At 41.3% G+C, this 10,256-nt stretch overlaps 1 pseudogene; it reads right to left on the bottom strand.

Moving 5' to 3' along the window:
- Positions 371-9,818, bottom strand: Zfp968-ps (zinc finger protein 968, pseudogene; annotated as a pseudogene).

Genomic DNA, 10,256 nt, shown 5'->3' with positions numbered 1-10,256 from the left:
TTGACTATGACTGATATGCAAAGGCTTTACCACATTGAATAAACTCAGAGTGTTGCTCTGCAGAAGAACTTCTTTCATGCCTGCAAATACAATTGGCACACGTGAAATTGTTCTCGCATTGATTATACTGATGAGTCTTTTTATCTGTATGAATTCTTTTAAAAATTGGCTTCATTCAAAAGAGCAATCTAATGTTAATGTAATATGCCTTTGTTTGCATTCAAAGGTGTTCTCCTCGTTATGGATTGTTTTACATCTTTGAGGATACATGAAATGGGAACAGTATTGATTATCTGGCTCACATTTATAGCATACTTTTTGTATAAAAGGTTATTCACATATTTGAAAAAAACAGGAAGAACTCAAAGTCTTTGCACACTGATTGCATTCACAAATTTTGTTATCATGAGAGTAATACTACATTTGGAACATGAACAAATGCAAACAGAATATAATTTCTACTACCCTAATTCTAATTATGATTTTCAGCAGTTTGAGTTGGAAAATGTCCCCAATAATGTTGGGAAACTAAGTACTTATAAACTTACAGCACATTTAGAATGTCACTCAAAGTATGTTATACTGCATATCCTCTTGTTGTTCTGAAAAAGTGAAAGGTATGTGGCATCTTTCAATACCCCTATGCTCACAAGGGCTGTATCCATAGTAACGTATGACAACCATATTAAAAGAGAATAACAAGTGTAAAGGTTCCATATTACATTCACACACGTGACTTTTTTCCTCATAGAGATGTAGTATAGCGATTAAGGTTTTATCACCAAACCATTTTTGAATCTTATGAACTGTCCATCTCACTAAATTTAGCAATGATATTACAAGTATATCATTGAGCTCAGATATACTATGGATTATTTGCTTATTACTAGGTTTTAGACATATACTTGTCACCTAATCACTGTGTGTTCCTTTTGCAATAGCTAAGCGATATGAGACTGAAGACACTCGCACTTGTACAGCATGGCTCTACTAAGCTTGATTTAAATAGTAACATACCTGTTAAGCCATTATTTCTCTGTCTTTGAACTAATGGAATGCCTTGCAAACAATAATTACGTATTTGACATAGACATATATGATTTTATGAAAGTCAGTAAACATCCATAATTGAAAGCAGTGCTTATTGTACCCTATTGGTTTTCTTTACTACTTGTAGCACACGTTAAACTTTCTTCATAGGCATTTTCTCATCAGCTTGCAGAGGAAAATTACCTTCCATGACTTCTAGAAGTTTGGAAATGGTCTTCAATTGTATGTTCTTCCCAACTGTAACCTAAACACAGTACCAGAGAAAGTATGTTACATTATTGGCAATTAGGCAACATTTAAGTTACTAACTCCATTGAACTTTAAAACCATGAGTGATTTATTCACCATATTCTTCCTCATTCTCAATTAAAATTACAAAACAAAAAACAATAACAAAGAAACAGTTGTGCATACATGTTATAAAGTAAAAAAAAAAAATCCAATATTACCTATAGCTGTGAGATTCCTATAGGTCTCTACCATCACACCTTTGTAGAGACTCTTCTGAGAAGCATCCAGCAAAGCCCACTCTTCCTGAGTGAAGTTCACATGCACGTCATCATAGGTGAGTAAATCCTGTAGGATTTGATAAGTGAGCACAAAGCAAAATATACAGACAACAGTGTAAAGATTTATTTCAAAATGAATATTCGCTGACTGCCAGGCCTACCCACATAGTACTTTTTATCCAGTCTTTCACAGTTGGACAACAAAAACTTAAGTAAATAAATGATCTCTGGGAACCTGATGCCTTAGTTTTAAGATGTTCTGTATGGAACCATGTAGAATGCTGGTAGACCTTCCACATTTTTGTTATTGAGATCAAATATGCAAGAGTTCCCTTAAAACTGCAGTTTCCTCTCACCTATCCATGTCACAAAAGACCATTTCCATCTCCCCTTCCCTTCTTGTCACATGTTTCCTTCCCTTCTTAGCCCCCAAGTATGGACAGACACCCCCTTCTCAACCATAGCCAATTCTCCCAAAGACCAAGCAGTCTGTCTAAAGAACAAGCCCACTATCTGTTTTCCTAGACAGAACAGTCTCATAGTAGCCCACAGAACTGCCACACAATATCAGGGAAAGCTTCCTCTGCCCATTTCCTCGTGACCAATTTTCAACTTTTCTTCGATAACTAAGGCAACTACACCAAGAACAATGTGAACCTGACTAATATTACCTGTGCTAGTATGTGTATAGAAATAAAATAAAATCATATTTCCTGACTCCAATAAAAATAACTCAAAGTCACCCCTAAACTGTTATAAATCTGACCCTACAGTTACTACTGATCTGTCTTCCAAACAGAGAGGCCCCATGCTCCAGAGTTCTCTCTGTCATTGTAGATGATCAGAAAGTTGAGCTATTGTTCTATAGCTGTTCATGACCCTTAGTGATTTCAGGCTAAACCAGACCCACAGGAGCCCATATACAAAACAATGCTGAATGATAACTTAATGTCTGCTTCCTGCCATATGCATTATGCTCCAATCTGTCCTATCCACCCACCCAGCACCATCAATACCTGAGAAACTTCTGCATGTCAGAAGCTCCTTTTGTAACAAGAATTGAAGTTCTGTGAATCATGCCATTTTGACAACAGGGAATAACAAGATAAAAGGAATCTAATCAAATATTTCTGAAGGATGATCGCTGACAGCTCTTTACTACTAACTTCTAAAGTATTTATAAAACTAGTCACACAAAACTGAATACAGAAGGGTCATGAATTCTAGAAATCAAACCATTAGTTTTCCAATGTTGTCCTATGGCACACCAAAGGCAATGCCTGTATATGCACACTGCAGAGTGACATTTAAGTTCCATACCTTGCCACTCCCAGGGCTACCGAGCTACCCCCACCCCTGTAAATCCACACTCAGGAAGAGTCAAAGGACAAGGGCCTCTGTTATGATCACTACATGTACCAACAGAACCACACTCTGACCCACAGTCCATTTAGAACCAGCAGATCCGACTCAAATAGCTCTGCAGACTTGCTTCTCCTGTACCGTCAATGGAGATTACTATAATAACCAGGGGATGGCTTGTGGTCTTCCAGGCAGCTTATAACACATGCATCTGAGGAGAATCCTGTAGAGAATCTGCAAGCTACCTTCCCCTAGTGTTCCTGATTGTTAGTCCTGCCCATAGTCCCTCATTAGCATGGAAAAGTCAGCTGGGCCTCAGGGCAACAGCAGCTCCTTCCAATGTGGGATCACAGAGCAAAAGATTTAGACAGCTAAAACCTTCCAAGCTAGGCTGTTACACCCTACATGCAGACATGGCCCTAGTCTGGAAAATTTACATTTATAGGAATGTTCTAGTCCTGGAGACCAAGTAATTTCCACTTAAAGGCCCAAGGTCCTTTCTTTATATATTCAATTATGCATGCAATACCCACTACAGCCACCTCTACTTCTTACTGGGAAAGTCCTGCAGCCAACCTGCAATCAAATTCATACATTGACAATAATTTAAAAGTGAATGTGACTATGACTTTTAAAACTAGAAGCAGTTATTGGGCGAGAAAAAGGAAGAAAAAGAAGAAATAAAATGTAAGGCCATCACTGCTCCTAAGTATGGTGGAGGAGAAAGTATATTATACACAAAAGAGTGAACATAGCCAGACCCAATTATACCTGGGATAGTATAGAGTAGACATGACCTGGGACCTTGTGGAGAGAGGAAGGAGGGCAGAAGCAAGAGCCAGATCAAGATGATTAATAATAGATGAAAAGCCCAGTTCCTAAATGATTGAATTGCATAAGGAATGGCAGCTGGGAGATTAGCAGTCCTATTGCTGGGGTAGATGGCGAGGTATGCCAGCAATATGGTGTCACAACGAGGGCCTGTGATCTCATTTGACATTGCCCTAATCTGAAAAATGCCCGAAGATGACCAGTATGGAATTTAACTGATTGTGCAAAATTGATTACTCGACTCCTCACGGTGAATGTCAACTACTGCCAAAGCAGAAAGGCTTCACCTACCTTATTCCTCCTCCTTTTCTGTGCTGCAAGTAGACCAGCTTCAAAGTTGGTCAGTGAACTCAACCTTATACCTGTCCCTCTTTATTTGTAACCCCCTAATTTGTAACCCTGTAACCCAGGGAGGTTAGACAACACTCATTCCCTGGTGTCTTTTGTCTCACTGATCAGTCAGAACCCAGCCTGAAAGCAGTTGTAGGACTGTTTTCTAAGCCCTGGGCAGCAGAGGCAGGATTAGGAGTTCAAAGCAAGTCTTAACTACATGGCATAAAGAAAGTAGGAGCTACAGGAGATGTTTCTCTAAACAGACAGATATGAAATCTCTTTAAAAACAGGAATGAAATTCTTAATTTTGGGGCAATATTGGAGAACAGAAACACTTAAGAGATCACCCATGTATAGTGAAAATGAAATTTAAAATCTAATACCAAAAATGAACTTTTTAAAAAGAAAAAAATAAATGAAAAAATATATTACTGTACTGATTTGAAAAAGATCATGCCCTTCCTGGTAGAAGGAATGGCAATAATAAGATAGTGTTTGACCTTGCCCCTATGATCTTTGTTAACTACTGAGATCTATAATGTGACACACACAGCTACAGCTAATGGCACGTGTTTATATTTCTGAGATCACTTAAATATGTCACCAAGGTTTGCACATATCTAATAATACAGATCATAAAATGGGAATTCATCACTCACTGGCTCAAGCTAACCTGCCCAAAATAAACACCCACCAATCTAGTTTTACTAATAACCATTCTCTGTTGTAAACTTCTCTCTCAATTTATGATTTGATTTTTTGTGTGAACTTGTAGTGTACTCAGTAACATGTGATCAGGTATTCTGAAAGATTTATAAGTACAGAGGACAAGGAGATATGGAAAAGAGAAAGAAGTTTTTTTGCCCTTCCCCACTTAGGATCTTTTCCCTTTTCCTCTTAGATAGCTTTCATAGGTAACTTTTGACAACTTAGTAAAAACTCCATAAACACTTCTTTGAGTGTCTCATTTTCTTCCTGTGACTTCTGACCTGCAGGCTAAAAGTTAGAGACCAGCAGTTCCTTCTGAGATAGAGCAAAGGCCACACTGCTTAATCCTCTGCTGTTAGGCTACAGGTGTTAATCACCGAAGCCATCAGTCTTCTACCCTCAGAAAGAGCAAGGAAGGTTTTAGGTTCAGGTGCTCAAAGCAAGGCTTAACTACATGGCATAAGGAAAGCCTGAGCTACCGATGTTGCTGTAAACAGTAAGATATGTAATCTCTTTAAAAATAGGAATTAAATTATTGATTTCTGGGAAATATTGGAGAATAGGAAGAAGTAAGAGGTCAGAGCACCTATACATAAAGAAAATAAAAATTTAAAAAATAATACCAAATATTGGCTTTTTAAAAAGATAAATATAATTGAAAAATATGTCACTATACTGATTTGAAAAAGATCAGGCCTATCTTGGTAGAAGGAAAGGCATTTATGAGATAGTGTTTGACCTTGTCCCTAAGTGCTTTGTTAACTACTAAGATCTATAATCTAATACACACAGCTACAGCGAATGGCATTTGTTTTACATTTCTGAGCTCAATTAAATTTGTCAACAAGGATTGCACAAATCTACATAATACAGATCCTAAAATGGGAATTCCTTACCCACTGGCTCAAGCTAACCTGATCAAATAAAACACCCTTCAATCTAGGTTTACTAAATTACATCCATACATGGATACAGTCTGTAAAATTACAAAATCATTCTCAGTCCTTGAATCAGGTCCTTCTCCATAACAGTGACCCCTGCAGCACACTCCCTTTTCCTTTGGTCTGTGACCTAGCTCTTGTCTGCACTGTTTTACCTGACAGTGTACACAGTAAGCTGTTCCTCTGGTTCTCATCCTGCCAAGTATATTTCCACACACAAGCCCCTGACACAAAGGTTTTGACAAGATGCAGTCTTATAATAAAGTTACTCAGAGGACACAGCTGGGACCAAAAGGAGAGAGTAGGTCCACAAAGGACCTCACAGATGTCCCCATCTGTCTGGCTGATGCTGACAATCCAGCCTCTGGGAAGAGATATTACACAATCATCCTTTGCTAAGATGCTTGCTCCTCCTCTTTGTGGGAGATGACATTGCACTTACCATGTCTGAAGTTCTAAGTTTGCCTGAGCTAACCTCACAGCAACCAGCAAAAATAATAAGAACCGATTCCACAGAAACACTGAGATCAGCTGAGTTACACAGAGGAACATGCAGGCTTAGTACCTGGAAGAGTCACCTCCTCTTCTGACTGGCAGCTCCATGTGGAGGCTCTAATTCGCTATTGAGTCTTGAGTGAAGTGAACACCAGGCTTAGGGTTAGAGTGTGCTGTAGAGATGCAGCCCAGTGGTTCCAGTCTGGGCCAATCCTTTTCCAGATCTGCAGATTTGCAGTTCAGTAGCACCAGTGTGTCTCCTCCAATAGTCTGTTCTCTCGCAAGCCCTTGGGAGAGGCTAAGATTCCTGATCCTTGCTGCCTAAGTGCCTGCCTCTCCCCTTTCTGGGCAGTGCCCCTGGGTTCACTGCTTTGAAAGTTTGGAGTTTGCCTGAGCTCCAATTCCAGTGCTCAGGAGGCAATTCCCCTTCTTCCTCCTGGAATCAAGGTGGATAGCTTACATTTCCCCATCAATCAGCTGAAATTGGAGTTACCAAACTGTCCAAAGGTGGTCAGTGCCCGAATATTAGTAACTGAAGAGAGATTTTAGGACATAAGATTTTGTGTTGTGGCTTCAGGCTGGGTCCAGGTAAACTGCAAGTACTTTCACCCAATGGCTATGAGCGAAGGCTCAGAGCAATTAGGACACATGTCAGACACTGTGGAGCACTCTTGTTAATCAGCACATTGTCCTCAGTGGGTTGTCAAAACAAACATAATAACAACAAACCCACACCTATATTGGGAAAATATATCACGGTACTGATATGAAAAAGATCAGGGGGCTGGTGAGATGGCTCAGTGGGTAAGAGCACCCGACTGCTCTTCCGAAGGTCAGGAGTTCAAATCCCAGCAACCACATGGTGGCTCACAACCATCCATAACAAGATCTGACTCCCTCTTCTGGAGTGTCTGAGGACAGCTACAGTGTACTTACATATAATAAATAAATAAATATTTATAAAAAAAAAAAAAGAAAGAAAAAGATCAGACCTTTCTTAGTAGAAGGAATGATATTAATAAGATAGTGTTTGACCTTGCCCCATGTGCTTTGTTAACTACTGAGATCTATAATGTGACACACACAGCTACAGCTAATGGCATGTGTTTTCCATTTTTGATACATTCTATCTATATAGTACAGATCCTAAAAGAGAAATTCATTATCACTGGCTCAAGCTAACCTGCACAAACTAAGCACCCACCAATCTAGTTTTATTTAATCACATGCATTATTTAATACATTTCACGAAATTACAAAAGTATTCATCCTGCCTGACTCTCATCCTTCACTAGAATGGTGACACCTGGAGCAGATTCCCTTAAGCTTTCGCCTATAATCTAGCCATCTCCTGCCCTACTTCACCTGACAGAGATAACAGTAAACCATTGCTCCTGTTCTCTACTGAAGGTAGAAGAAATGAACAGTTCATTATATGACTCAAATGAGCTATTATAAAACACTATTTTGCTACATTCTTTAACTCAAGAATTTAGGAATTTATATCAAGAGGAAAGCAAGGTCATTGCTCTGGGGAGCAGCAGACCAGGATCAAGGCTACCTGAGTCAACATAGCTTGTCTTAGAAACATCTCTATGAGGGGAAGACGAGACAGCTCTCCCAGAATTAACATGTCATCCCAGAAAGAAATCGCTTCATATACAACTAAAATATTAATTGGGAAAAATTTCTTAATGACAGCATGGATTCAGCTGCGGCTAATGCTCAAACACCAGGCAGCCAAAGACAGGTTTTGAATTCCACATATGCTCTCATCCATAAGTTTCTTTCCTGTTCAGTCCCCAGGTTATTTTGAACAATTTAAATATGGACTAGAGATTACAAATCCTACTTGAGACAGCTAGGAGATTTGCACAACAAAGATACCCAGAATCATTTATTAAGTGCCTCAGAGCCCTGAAATAGCAAGCCATTTTCCAGTGATGGGTTTCTGAGTTGGAGTTCCCAGGAGATAAGAAAAATAGCAAAAGTAGAAGGTAGAATTTACAACAGCTGCAGTGGGAAGAGCTTACACAAGCTATGTCTTATGCCAAGTAAACTTTTTAAGAGTAGCATCTTGTATCCTACTTACAGGGATAAGTGGAAAGAAATGGAGACCTCTATGAAGTCTGCAGAAACTAGCATACACTGGGAAAAACTCAGGAGAAGTCTAATAAAACAACCCTGCACAAGGGAACTGCCAAGTATCTGAAGAAAAACATTACTGACCAAGCCCCCAGTGGACTTGGGGACCCTACTCAGTGCAGGGAGGGACAGAATTATGGCATAGCACAGCAGAGACGGAGGTGGAGTTGACTGGCACAGCAGAAGCAGGTTTGCAACTTCCCCTCCTTGCCTGCATTTTTTTGTATTTGCTGGAACCCTCGCACCAAGGCTGGCCAGAAATTTCTGTGGAAAACCTTTGGTACCCAGGCCCATATGATACTAGGGCTACTGAGCTTCCCACACCCCCATTAATCCACACTCAGGAAGGGTCAAAGGACAAGGGCCTCTGCTATGATCACCACATGGACCAACAGAACCACGGTCCTTGGTACCAGCAGATCTGACTCTAATAGCTCTGCAAACTTGCTCCTTCTGGCCTGGCAAAGGAGACACTTTACAATCACCATGACATGGCTTTTGGCCTTCTTCACAGTTTGCAACAGATGGCTCTGAAGAGACTCCCATAAAGAACCGCAAGCTACCTTCCACTAGGGTTCCTGATAGAGAGGCATGGACAGAGTCCCTCATTAGCCTTGAAAACAAAGCTGGGACTCAGACAACAGCAGCTCCTCCACTGTAAGATCACAGAGCAAATGATTCAGACAGCTGAAGCTTTCCTGGCTCAGCAATTCTGCCACAGTTGCAGACAGAGCCCTAGTCTGGGAAATTTAAATTCGATAGACTATTCCAGACTCCCAGAGCACTTATTTTCCTTTTTAAAGTCACAGAGCCTTTCTTTGCAATTAAAGAACATTATTAAATTATACAGGCAATGCCCAGTGCAGCCATCTCTGCTTCATACTTGGGAAGCCCTGCAGCCAAACTGCAATCAAATTCACACAGTAACAAAAATTAAAAAGAAAACCTCCCGCCAGAAGGCCATCCTGTGCTCCAGCCCCGGACCTGACCAAGGACTCTTGCTCGCGTGGGAAGCATTCAGCGACCCCTCTCCCCGACTTCTCCTTTTGGCCCCGAAGCCAGTGCCACCCCGGGGACCCCATTCTGTCCTAAGCTCTTCCGGGGTATCCAGCGTGGGATGCTGGAGGCTGGGAACCTGGTGCCTAGAGCTGCCCTTTTCCACCACCCACGGAGTTGGGTCCGTGCCTTCCCATGGCCAGACAGCCACCCGCGGCCATGTGGAAAGTGTCCTGCAGTCCTCCAGCTCCTGCCTGCCAGGAGCACTGGAACTCTGGCTGGAAGTGAGCTCTCCCACTCTCCTCTTTTCCCCACATCGATGGCACCTCAGGAGATGACCTGGCACTTACCATGTTTGGAGTTCTGAGCTTGACTAACCTCCTCTCACAACACCCAGTAGAGTCACGCAGAACACATCACACAGAAACTCTCATGACTGCTGAGTTACAGAAAGGAGCTTGCAAGCTTGACCTGGAAGAGCCGCCTCCTCTTCTGACTGGCAGGTCCATGTGGAGGTTCTGATTGGCTATTGAGTCTTGAGTGACATGAGCACCACCCTTAGGGTTAGAGTGTGTTAAAGAGACACAGCATAGAGGTTCCAGCTTTGGCCAAAAGTTTTCCAGATCTGTAGATTTGAAGTTCGTTAGCACAAGAACCTCTCGTCCAATTGCTTACCGGTCTGTCCTCCCATCAAGCCCCTGGGAGAACGTAAGACTTCACATCCCTGCTATTCAACTGCCTGCTTCTTCCCCCTTGTGGGCAGTAACTCTATGCTTCCCTGCTTTGCAAATTTGGAGCTTGCTTGAGCTCCAATCACAGCACTCAGAAGGTATTTCCACTTCTTCCTCCTGGATTCAAGTTGGATGGCTCTCACAGTCAATAAATC

Source organism: Mus musculus, chromosome 2 (assembly GCF_000001635.26).
Source record: "Mus musculus strain C57BL/6J chromosome 2, GRCm38.p6 C57BL/6J".
Taxonomy (NCBI): Eukaryota; Metazoa; Chordata; class Mammalia; order Rodentia; family Muridae; genus Mus; species Mus musculus.
The sequence above is the reverse complement of the archived record's forward strand: the minus strand, read 5'-3'. Positions and strand labels throughout refer to the sequence as shown.